The sequence below is a fragment of the Papilio xuthus genome, unplaced genomic scaffold (genome assembly GCF_000836235.2).
Source record: "Papilio xuthus unplaced genomic scaffold, Pxut_1.1 DF825946.1, whole genome shotgun sequence".
NCBI classification, from domain to species: domain Eukaryota; kingdom Metazoa; phylum Arthropoda; class Insecta; order Lepidoptera; family Papilionidae; genus Papilio; species Papilio xuthus.
Genome location: NW_013532703.1, coordinates 5,769,590 through 5,783,270, shown reverse-complemented (window position 1 = coordinate 5,783,270; position 13,681 = coordinate 5,769,590). Strand labels below are relative to the sequence as shown.

The 13,681-nt window shown below is 31.5% G+C and overlaps 1 protein-coding gene across 3 annotated transcripts in view; it reads left to right on the top strand.

Annotated features, from left to right (window-relative positions):
- The first annotated feature begins 7,206 nt into the window (after window positions 1–7,206).
- LOC106124294 (uncharacterized) overlaps window positions 7,207–13,681 on the top strand; it is a 45,921-nt gene continuing 39,446 nt past the window's right edge. For all 3 annotated transcript variants that reach the window (XM_013320792.1, XM_013320791.1, XM_013320790.1), the window contains exon 1: window positions 7,207–7,369. The gene's annotated coding sequence lies outside the window, so the exon portion shown is untranslated. The remainder of the gene's footprint in view (window positions 7,370–13,681) is intronic.

The following is a 13,681-nucleotide window of genomic DNA, read 5'->3' as shown; positions in this document are numbered from 1 at the left end:
TCCTACATCATTGATTTGTACATTTACTAGCTGTCGCCCGTGAATCCGCGCAAGTAAAAAATCTAATAAGTAGCCTATGTGTTCTAGACCATGTTCTACATCTACGCCAAACAGCGCGATTCATGCAGTTGTATTGCAGATATTTTTAAACAAACATACATCCAAACATTCGCATTTATATTATTAGTAAGTTAGATAAATTCAGAAAAAACCTAACCTAAAATATATATGTTTTAAACAAAATATCATCTCCATTTCATCGGCAATGTTTCCTGAACACCAAAACTAACTTATAAACAATCTTACTACTATTATAGATGCGAATGTTTGGATGGATGGATGTTTTTAGAAGGTATCTCGGTAACGGCTCAACGGATCTTGATGAAAATGACAGAAGTAGATTAGTCTAAAAGGACACATAGGCTTTTTAATTTTATTTTTAATTTCGCGCGGACGGAGTCGCGGGCGACAGCTATCTATATAATTCCATTGTAGCAAAAACTTGTCGCAACAAAACTATAAAAATAACTGTTCATTTAATTTGTTAATATTAATGTCGTTTTGTTTGTTATTTTGTTGTTAATTCGATGAATTTATTTCTGTAGTCAATGCCGGAGCCAGATGCATCGCATCCCGGATATTCACGATTTAAACGTATCCTGGTTCGTTTTAAATTTATTTTTAGATAAACATCTGGATATAATTGTGTTTTTGGTTAAAATTGTAAAATAAAAACCCTTTCAATGTCTTTACCGAAAATTTATTTTATATAAAATGTTTTATATATATCTTGTGGTTGCTTATTTTTCGAAATTCAGAATTTTTATTTAAACGCGCTAATCTCAGGAACTACTGGTCCGATTTAAAAAAAAACTTTTTTTCTTGGATAGTCCATTTATAGGTGAAGGCTTAGGCTATATAACAATACGCTGCGACCGCTGTTTTTTTTTTAATTCCGCGCGGACGAAGTCGCGGAGGACAGCTAGTATTTAATAAAACATATATTAATTTCACCCAATTTTCTTAAAAAGGATTATCTTTCAATGCTCTTTACCTTAATATATAAATATATTTGTTTTAATTTATATATTATGAATTATAGTTAATGATATACAATTAATTACATTACATCGTAAACACACACACACACACACACACACACGCGCGCGCACACACACACACGCGCACACACACACACACAAATCTGCGTTCAGATCTCCAAAATGTTTAAGCTATCACCGAATGTGAGCAACATAACATAGCCAATGATCTAATTTGCAATAACCGCGACCTCGTGTTCTTCGTTGATTCATTTCGGAAATTCGTGAAGGTGAAATGAAAGCAATTACGCATTTAATGACGAAATATGACGTCATTCACTTACCGGACATCGTCATCAAACCTCGATTTCTCTTATAAATAATAACAATGTTAAATATCTATATAAACTAGCTGACACCCGCGTCTCCGTCTGAGCGTTATTAAAAATTAAATTAGTAGCTTACGTGTTCTTCAAGATTATGTTCTACATTAATGCCTTACAGCGAGATCAATGCAGCCGTTCTGCTAATTCATTGGCATTTATAATATAAGTAAGATAACGATTTAAGTTTACACTTTAACAACTTAACCAATCAGAAATTGTGTTAAAAGGATAACTTAGATGAAAAAACTTCTTTTATCCTTAAAATTGTTTTGATAAAGAATATACAACCTACTTATTGTAGCTGAAGATCAAGACATTATCATATTTCAAACACTTTACGTATAATACACACGGAATTAATTAAAAAAAAATGTTCACCAAGTGTTAGGAAGAAAAGTCGGGTAAAAACCGACATTGGTATATCGGCTAGCATTAGACCTTTTTTTTATATAAGAGAAGGAGGCAAACGAGCGGCGGGAACACCGAGGTGATCATCGACACCCATGGACATCTGCAACACCAGAGGAACTGTAGATGCGTTGCCGGCCTTTATGGAAATGAAAAAAAAACTTAAAAAAAAAACATCTTTAAAAATATCAACGTTTATGTCCCCTTACTAATCAATTTGGCACTTGGTAACGAAAAGCGCGTCATTCGCTCCAAAATATTCTCACTAATATTGTCCAAAGCAAGGGATAACAATAGCAAAATGCACACAAAGCTAATGCCAACTGAACTTTAAATGAACTATTTTATTATTACGTAATATCCAACAAAGTACTGGACAAATTCCAATAATATTACTATCAGAGAATGCGTCACAGAAATGAACAAAGTTTGTATGTGACATCAGTAGACGTTGTGCGCATTGGAATTGAACCTATTACCAATGCATATGCATTCCAATTTATCACTCATTCACAAGGATATCGTTTGTAGTACCGAGTAAACAAACAAATAATGTAATCAACGGTTCTACAATCAAGGTAGAAGGCAGACGCGTATTTTAACGATTAAGATTCGATTATCAGTTAATTCGGTATTATTAAATCTTACTAATATTATAAACATGAAAGAGGATATGCGTAGAAAGAGGGTAGATTCATATATAACGGCTGATAGAGATGTATGGAGGAGTACATACTGTGCCGACCTTCAATATTGATGTATGTTTGTTAGAATGTAGTTCAGGAGAGAACGGCTGAACGGATCTTGATGTTTGGTATAGATGTAGAACATAGTATGGCAGAACACATAGGCTACTACATTCCTAAGAAATTAAAGTACTATATCGCAACCAATTTAATACCACGTACGTTAAAAAGTAAATCTATCTTTAATATCAAATGTATGTAAAATTTAAAAACATTCATTGATAGACTGAAATACAAAGTTCAAATACTATTAAAATATTCCAAAGGATTAACATAATTTACTGAAGTATTTGAACCTTAACTTCGAAATAGTAACCCATCATCGCCAGGCGCCTTCGAACCCGGACCTTTAGTGACGTGGGCGGACCACATAGCTCGCTTAAACCCGTCATTACTAATACCTACTTAGTAGACTAACTTGGTAACAACAAAGACAATTCTAAGAAAAGTAATTATATACGATTACTAAGGAACCATCTTTATGTTATAAAATCTTACTAATATTAATATGATTGTTTGTTTGGATGTTTGTTAGAAGGTTTCTTCAGAACAGCTGAACTGATCTCGATGAAATTTAGCATACATATAGAACATAGTCTGGAAGAAGGCATAAGTTACTAATTATGTTTTATATCGCGCGGACAGAGTTGCGAGCAATAGCTAGTTTTATATATAACAGATTATAAGTTATATAAAGAACTGTTTTAGATTCTGCAAGAAAAATCTTTAACTACTTAAATTTAATAGTTTTTTATCACAAATTTTTAGGTACTTAGTAACAAATATGTAGTGCTATTTATTTTTATCAGGCTGACAAAAGTTAAGATAAAATAAAACACACTGTAAATGACAGAAACGAGCCAAAAACCTTTAAGGATTGTAGGCTCATGTTTTGTAGTCTATATCTGATGGGACTAACCTCTATAAGTCTAATGGAATATAGAAGAATGTAATCAATAGAAAAACATATAATATGTTACAAATTGTTTGTATATTTCCAAAGATGTATCAACATCCGTTTCAAGTTAACTATTAAGAAATAAACACAATATTAGATAAACAACAAAACCTTAGTCACAAATCATATTTATGTTGGATTCGAAAGATGTTGGGTTTTTCCTTACAGATTATTGTTACGATTTTTGCCATATGACTGTTTACAATTACATAAATATAGGTTCTTGTCATCAGACCTTGTACCAAAGAGGTTGTATTACTCATTGACTTTATGACAACTTCTTTGGATATGTCACAGAAAAATATACTAATGAAAAGATAGGAATTTTGCGCCTTGGAGGCCTAATTTTAAGTTTCTCTTCCTACCATCTTTCTTATAAGGAAAGGATGGAAAGTAGAAGTGGATTATCCGAATGAGGAGATGTATGGGAAGGACAAATATTCTGTTTCTATGCATCCCTCTGTCGATTAAAGGTAGAGGAAACGCATCTGCAATTGCGTATGTCTATGAGCAACGGTTTTCGCTATTTCAGCGACTTCAGATGGCCGCCCGCTCGTTTGTCATTGTCAAAAAAGATTGTAGTACACAGTTCTATGAAGAGTTCCAGTAATTTGTTGAATTTAATTCATTCATAGTAGTAATAGGTTCAGTTATTCTAGGCATTCTGATAAATAGTTTCCTGGTTGATTGTAAATTTAATCTAATTATAATAAATAAATATTGCACTTTAACAATTTATGGTCGTAAATTACATACATAATAGACTGATATCCGGAGCATAACTGATAAAGTGCATTTACAATCAATCGCATTTATTTATAACTAGAAGTCGCCCGCGACTTTACCCGCGCGGCATTACAAAAATACTTAATTTATAACCTATGTGTTCGTCCAGGGTATATGTTCACCTCGCGGACGAGAGCGAAAGCGTGCCCGTGGTCCCGTCCCGATGCGTTGGAGGAACAGAGAGGTTTAGTGGGTATGCCTCCGCTATAGAGGAGAATCCCACATAACTACCGCGTCCCCCCGGGCGCGGAGTATGCATAAAGCATTCCTCTCTGGAAAAAAAAGGGTATGTTCACCTATGCCAAATTTCAGTAAAATCAATGCAGACGTTCTCGAGATATTTTGTAACATACATTTGAACATTCGCATTTATAATATTAGTAAGATACGTTACCGATATATGAGAATAAGGTTGCACTTTCATTAGTCACTAACTCTGTCGTTTTACAGCATGTAGGGAGTCGTCTCATATGTGTTTGCTACCAAAAAAAAATTACTAACTCCTTAATTATCACTTACTAGCTATCGCTAGTGACTCCGTCTGGGCGAGATTACAAAAAAAACTTAATTAGTAGCCTAAGTGTTCTACATCTATGCCAAATTTCAGAGACATCCATCCATCCTTTCTTAAGATACTTTCTAACAAACATAAATCCATGTAAAGTTTCGCATTCATAATATTAGTAAGAAATAAAAGTTAAAGACTTAAATAAAAGTTATATTGCACATCCCGAGTCTGCTTCCTGTACGGTAATTACAAATTACGCGGTCAAGACGGGTCATTTCATTTATAAATGTAAACCAACTGGCAGAGGAAATCCTTAATGCCTCATCCAAGGACCACGGGTACATAAAACGATGAGAGTTACTATTTACGACTGTCGATTCCGGATTCGAAGGTGTCCTGATCAAAAAACCCAAAGCGTTTTCTCAATCATTAAAAATTAAATTAAGTACGTATGTTTGTTTTTAAAGCATATAAAAATTATAACTGGACAGATATGCCATTAAAAACTATTGTAACGAAATTAATGATAAATTAAAAGCAATACAGACGCAAATTGTTTTTAACTTTATATGCTTTTCATTCTAGAATGACGATAACACATTTCCAAGTTATTGTTTGTACACTTAATAAACTTTGATCACAAAATCCTTTGTTTATATTTAATATTTTCAATCAGAACATATTTGATTCTATTGGAACGGGTAAATTATTTTATTGCTTACTTGAAATATATTGTAAATCACGTAGTAAGAAGCATTAAGGCCCTCCACACACATATACCTTAAAGCTTTGAAACCACAAGATTTTTGTAGCCAACTTACGCATTACTGACATACAACATACATGAGCGCAGTCACGCGTCGCCGACATTTTGGTCAATAAAACAAGTCGCACTTAATCTGTTTGTATAGATCGTCGTGTGAAATTCGCTCCGATTTTAAAGATGGTAGAGCAAATCTATACAGTTGACATATATTTGCTGTCTGTACTGACCGTATAGAGTAGCGTCGACGATTCTTCGTATGGACCGCGAAACTTGATACTTGCGACGCAACAATACTATATTGCTTTTGAAGATGTTTCGTTGTGTACGAAGGGGCTAAGTCAATGAATTAATTCACGCTATGACAAATCCAATTAAGTTTTTTGATATATTATATATCAATAACATATTTTGATATTAGCATCATATTTTCGCGAATAAAAAAAGACGTTCATAAATCCATATTGTTAATAAAAAAATTGTATTTTTTTTAATAAGAAACGTTGATGACGTCACGTACGCTGCTTCATTTAAATTTCATAACTAGTTTCTTATTATAAAAGAAAAATATTTATGAATATACAAAACAAGTTTAGTTTTTTATTATTTTTTAATATAATTTTCGACAAACACAAAACATAATCGCCACCTGCAAATTGCAAATTTTAATATAATACGACATTTAGTTAAAATAACTGTCACTAGGGGCATTCTTTCGTAACTATTTCTTTGTCTACTTATACAGGGTGTCTAAAGTTTAAATTAAGTAACTTTTGGATAGAGGTGTGTTGAGTTAAATCGTCATATTTTCGACCAAGGAATCTATGGTGCTCCGTTGTGTACCTCATACCCAGACATCCTATATAATGTATTTTTGTGAACATAGTGTTTAAACTAGACTAAAATGAGTACATTTAATATGTTAGGCAATTAGTAAAGATATTGTTTTTTTACTTACTCAAAGCCTTCCCCATATGAATTCAAAACTTCTAAAGAATACTGAGCTTATTTTGGTAACCTTACTTTTGAATTACTCATTTATCTATATTGTTGTTTTATTACGAACCGGACTACGGATACATTTGTTTCTTTAGAGCAAAATCTGATGAGTCATTCAAAAGGTCTCCTACCACCGATTTTACCACCTTTTATAAGACATAAGTTAAAGGTATTAGAAATTATATATCTGACTTGATATATCACTTAAGTACTATGTTCAAGGGATGTTAGTTTACACATAAAATGGAAATCATTTTAAAATGATTTGAAGAATATCATCGCGTAATCTTGTGAGTGATGCTTTGAAATTGTTATATTTAGGTTCCATTATTTGACTGTCCTAAACGATCCATCCACGCTGAATAAAAAAAAAACTTAACTAGTTGCCTATGTTCTTGCAGACTATGTTCTACATCTGTGCAAAATTTCATCAATATTAGTAGAGTTGCTATGTTTGTAAAATAGATCGAATCGTTTCAATTGTTTGTCTAAGCAAAATAATTGTTATCAAGTGAAACTCGCGCCATTATCTCGTAGTGCATAGTGTGAGATAGAGACGTCACCGCAAAAGGTCAGTCTGTGCGTTTCATAAATGTTTGTATAAAAGCGCGCGAGAAGACCGCCGGTAACAAAGTGACTCGTTACTGACCGGAGAGGCGTTGTGTCATCCGATGTTTTAAATATTGACATCAATACAGAGACGGTTTCAGTGTGTTGTGCTTTTCATTGTGGAGTGGTCGGAGGTTACGGAGACAGTTTTTTTACCGATTTAATTGTGAGTTTATTTTATTTTTCTATTTTTATTTATAGTGTTCTTTCAGTGGCTATTTTGAATATTTTTTAAAACGTTTTTAATATTTTTTTTAAATAAAGTATTTATTTTTAAGTATATTTTGATAAATCTATATGATTTATTTTAGAAAAAATATATTTTAATGCATAAAAAATTGTTTAAAAATGTTAGAAACTATTAACTTAGTTGTGATAAAATTTTGGGTGTTCGTTGATGTCTTTAGTTTGAAAAAGCTCGTAGTTGGCGCCAAAATTATTTAACAGACCACTTGTTAATAATACGTATAGTTTTGATAAATTAATATGAAATGAATCCAAGAATTTCTTTCATTATATTATTTATAAAATAACGTTTAACTGATGTAATAAACAATTATATTAAAGTTAAAAAAATAAATTTAAGTGACATGATATTACTTGATTAAGCCAAATTTAATTTAAAACATTATTTATTAATAATAATCAATTGATAAATAAGAAAATATTTTTTTTAATCTATTAAGATTATATTTTACTCCTATTACAAAACTAAATGACGACCAGACCATCATCATTAGTTTATTTAAAGTAATTAATCATTTGCCATCTTTTTTTTCTAACTATTGAATAATCATTAAATTATGCAATCCTTTGTAAATCCCAGCTACAATCAATAAGTCATATTTAACATTGATTGACGTTAATTACTATCGTCTGTCAATGTCATCCTACTTAACATTCAACTTAACAGACAGTTGCAGAAGAGTGGAAACGAGGCTTAACATCACAAACATCGCTACATATTTTTAATTGAACTTTATAATTATAATCTTTTTAAATATTTCATCGATACTTACCATCATATTGTTAAATGAATATTATAAATATTTTTTAAAATGAAAAAAATGTAGGATGATCAATTAATCCTCTTCCGTCACTTGGAAACTAGTATATAACGTAAGTCTAGTACATCTTACTAGTGTTATAAATACGGTATGTATGGATGGATTTTTATTAGAAGATATCTCCAGAACAGCTGCGTGGATTACTCTGAAATTTGGCATAGATGTAGAAAATATTGAAGAACATATAGGCTACTAATTAAGTTATTTTTAATTCCGCACGGATGGAGTCGCGGGCAACAGCTAGTGATACTATAAATATTGAATTCATGAAATTATTTGATTATCCATTTTGTCCGGTATTTTTCGTTTAGTCATCTTTAGAAGGTCATTGTGTAATGTAGATGCTTAGGTGTAAATCTTTACTACGTGAAAGGTCAATTATTTACTTTAAAAATGTTGATAAAATATAAATAAACATATAATATTACAAAATAACCAAGGTTTTTATTGCAACTTTTGACTTATGTATTGACGATAGACATTGTAGAGATATTTCTATTGGTTAAAGATTTTTTTATATGTAGCTAAAAATAACTCATTTATATGCAATTTATTTATAATTTTATCACTTTGTATCTAAATAAATAAGTTATTGGATTATAAGTTATGTTAGTGAAAAAATCTGACAATCGAGAGCGGAGACACGCAGTAACAAAATCCAGACGAATTGAAAACCTCCTCCTTTTTGTAGTTGTAAATGGCCATAAACAATTTGGAAACAGTATTGAGTTTCCTTTTTTTTTAATTAATTACACTACTATATTTAATACTAAAATATACAAGAACTGTAATTAATGTTATTTTTAGGGTTCCGTACCTCATAGGAAAAACGGAACCCTTATAGTATCACTTTGTTGTCCGTCCGTCTGTCTGTCAAGACACTTTTTTACTAAGTTCTTAGATTAATTGATTATAACATAAGCTGACACATCTAAAATTATGAGAGAAAATATCAAATGTCAAGTAAATGTCAGATATCTAGAACACAATTTTAGAAAGTTTTGTGACCTTGACAACGAGTTATAGTTTTTAAATAATGGAAGATAACTTTACGTTGCAATTTCTTAAATATTACAAATATTATAAATGCAAATGTTTAGATGGTTGGATAAATGATTGTTACAAGGAACGGCTCAACGGATCTTGATAAAATTTTACCCAGATGTAGAACATAGTGTAGAAGAACACATATGCTAGCTTAGCTAGCTTATTAAGTGTTTTATTTCCGACAAGATGGAGTAGCGGCCAACAGTATTCTATGAAAAGCTTGCTTTTCAAGATATTATCTCTATTTCTCTAACAATTGTAGAAATTCCCAATTTAATTTCTCTGTTTTCCTTTTCCTTCTTTTTCTAAATGGTCAGTAATAACTTATGAAAGCCTGACCCAAATTGACTAGGCCATACGGTGGTCTAGTGCACATTATATGATCTTGCATTTGAATTTCCACTGCTGAATTGTAGTTCACTTCATTATAGTTCGCAAAATACGTATCTTCATAGCTTCAGGTTTTACTAATTAAAAACTATGTCGTACTTTCAATTCATGTTCTAGCTTACACCCGAGCTTTAAGTTTCCGTGCCATTGTGTTATTGTATAATACGATCATAAAAGACCAGGTCGTGTTATTCAACGAAAATTCCAAGCGTACATTACATCAATACACGTGACGTCACCCGGACGTCTCCGTCCACTGAGGATATGCAAATGACCAACGTGACAGATGGTCGAAAACTTACCGAACAATTATCAACAAAGTACCAAGTTAAAGTAAGCTTTCATTTAACATATATACAAACATAATAATCTCAGATTTCTTAAAGAAATCTTACTAATATTATAAATGCGAATGTTTAGATGGATGTATGTTTGAAAGTATCTCGTACGTAAGTATCACTTCCCGCACGTTTTTTTCTATACTTTTCATATTTATCTTTTTATTAACCTAAAAGGCACAAATTCTGAGTGGCCATTATGCCACCTCTTTCGTATAATGTTTAATCCACCAAAGAGTTAGGATATGTAATTCTGCACTCAGCAAAGAGTATGCAAACCTTTCATATGGACAGTTTTTGATATAAATGTCAATATTTTTATTCGATTTCCATATTTGGCGGGAACCTATTAAATAATAACAAATAGCTTACAATTTCTGAATGTTCTAGAAAATACATTCACTCGTATAATCGCAAGAATTCTTACATTGGTGACCATATGCTCAGTGTTTGTAATCGTTGACTCGGTTAAAGGCTCTAATCGCGTCAACATCCGGTTATGATAACTATATAATTACTTTCTAGAAGCCTGCGTTATACAGCTGTTTATGCAACTACTTATATGTTACTTAGTAACTTATATGTTCTTATAAATGTCATTAGATTACGTATGATTTAAGTTGTTTTGTTTTATATATTCCTTACGTTTTTGTGATAAAAATTTAAGTATAGAATTATATTTTTTAAGGGTTTATACACAAATGATTGTTATACTAGACCAGTTTAATGGAATAATAAAAATAAATTAATAAATTAGTATAGCGAGATGATAAAAAAAACTTTTTAACTACATTTTTACATAAATAACTTAACCGGTGACACAAATAACGAATTTAAATACTAGTTTTACTTAACTAAGTACAAAAACTCAGTATAAATATTTGTAAAATTACTTCGATTTCACTATAATAGTTGAAAGCGAATTGATTTAACTTACTGAGTGGATTTTGACTTTGGTAGGAGCTATCATAAACTTAACCACTAACTTAACATACAATGCAATAACGCATTGAAATATTAACTGGAATTTACATAGTATCATGATTTAAACATAAAACTAACGAAATCCTGGCACAAAACATTGTTATCTTTGTCTTTTACACAGAGAATGACAAGGATGGTAATATTTTTTTTTATATCATAAGGTGCCAAACGAGCGAACGGCCACCTGAAATCGCTGAAATAGCGCAGTGACCGTTGCCCATAGACATACGCAATTGCATATGCGTTGCCTACCTTTAATCGACGGAGGAGAGGATGCACAGAAAGAAAATATCTTCCCTTCCCATGCATCCTCTTATCCGGAAAGTCCACTACCACTTTCCATCCTTTCTTTATAAGAAAAAGGGTGGGAAGGAAAAGAGGACTTATCTTTGTCTTATTTGTAGAACGCAATTCAATTAATTGATTCTATAAACAATTTACATGCAAAGATTTTACGATGTAATAAAATTTGTTACATCATTATGTACATTTTGCGTTATTTTTAGAACCATGACGATACGACTATCGACTATTTAATGGTGTGTCCGAGGAATTCCAATATCGAAATATTTTTTATTAAGCTTATTATCTCTATTATTTTCTACGACAATGAAAGGGATAGTAATATGTTATAGATTATTAACAGTTATTCTATTCGTTCGTTCATAAATGAAAAAAGAATGATTGATTTAACTTTAAAAGTAAAGTAAAGGCTATTAACATTTCTGTGTGATTTTAAGAATGTTACTTAACATTCAAAATTGTATTCAGATGTTAAATTCACTTCCAAATATTAATGACTCCCACACTTTGATTGTTCTATCTTAACTGCGCTATTGTTATAGTTATTTTTAATTAAAATAGACTATTATATGTAAACATCTACAACCAAGGTCACGTGATTAGGGTAGCTAGAATAAGTATGTTTCACGGCCTTGTTCCAGTTTTATTTCTCACAGATCTATGAATATATTTAAGATATCCCTATTGCTTTGACAATGGACTCATAGAATTTTCAAAGTCAGAATTCAAATGTTCACTGTGCTAGGAGCATGGCCCGAAATGCCTTGAACCCTTTCTCCAAGTAACATAGAACACATAAAAATGACTTTACTTAATTTCTAGGGAATGGTCTTATACTATTATATTTTTCTCCATCAATATATTATTATATTCTACTCCCGCTATACTTTTTAATTTCGTCTTCCACAGTTAAATATTCAATTCTTTCTTAAGTCAAACAAAAAGAATTAATGCAAGAGATGGGTATTGGCTCCTGAACCATAAAACAACATAGTACAGGAGCCAAGACAAAAAATAATATAAATAACTGTCAAACCTAAGCTTTGTTTATTTTTAAATTAACACTCTTTCTTTTTTTATTGAATTTATTGTCTAAGGTGTTTTCTCTCCTATATTATATAATATATGTGTGTCCTAAAATCCTTAATTCAAACGTTTTAAAGCGAACAAATTGGCAGATGCTAAATGAACATAAAAGTGTGAACTTTCAAAACATTACGAAAGGACATAAGAACCGGATTTTGTAGTGACGTCCGATACTATGATATCGACGAAATATAACCGTGGAATTCCACTGTTTGTTATTACATTTACTTATCTTAAACGGACCTTGCTGGGAATTTAAAGTACATGGAACAACCTAGAAAATTTTACAGGCTATGTTCTTAATCTATGTCAAATGAAAAACTTCTTACTAATATTATAAATGCGAATGTTTGAATGGATGGGTGGATGGATTATTCATCAACATCATCATCAACAGCTCACTATATGTCCCCACCGAGAGGCTCGGAGCCTACCCTAAGTTACAGGTGACTAGGTCATAGTTAACCACGATTACCAAGTGCAGGTTGACTTCACACATATCTTTGAATTTCTTCTCAAATATTAATTACAATTTATTAATCATTGGTAAAAAAAAATCGATTTAAATGTACATATTTACAAATGTATTACAAATATATCTCTCTATATATCTCTTAAATAGTTACTTGATTAAATACATATTAACGTAATATATGCATTAGATGCCACGGTCCGGTTGGGCGTAGGAGAACACCGCGGGGTTTAGTGGGTAGTCCGGTCTTGATCCCAGGCCGGGAGTCCCACACGAAACCGTCCCTGCTGCCCCCACAGCACAGACGGCGAAGTGCATAAACGCATTCCCCGCTTTAACAAAAAAAAAAACAACGTAATATTATATATGCATTTTAAATTAATTTATATATTAATAAATTTTATGTTTTATCTTTAAGTAGAGGATAGATTAAAAATATTTATTTATAACATATAGGAAATTTATGTTGTAAGTTAATTTATTTTAAGTATTTTTTAACGATTCAGTTTTTGTTTTATAAAATCTTTTCATTATAGACGCGATTATCGGAATATGTTACATATACTTTTGTGGCCAGAATTTATGTTGTATTTATAAAAAAAAATATTTGTCTATGGGAATAGTATCTATGCTTTGGATTCAAACAAGGAACACTAGTTACTAACCGTGAGTTTCTAAAACCAACATCGGTTTCGGTTTAAAGATCTTTATTTACTCATACAAAACACAAAATTTCGCTTACAATGAGTACAAATGTGAAATATAACATAAGGGCTTGCGGGCCAATACAA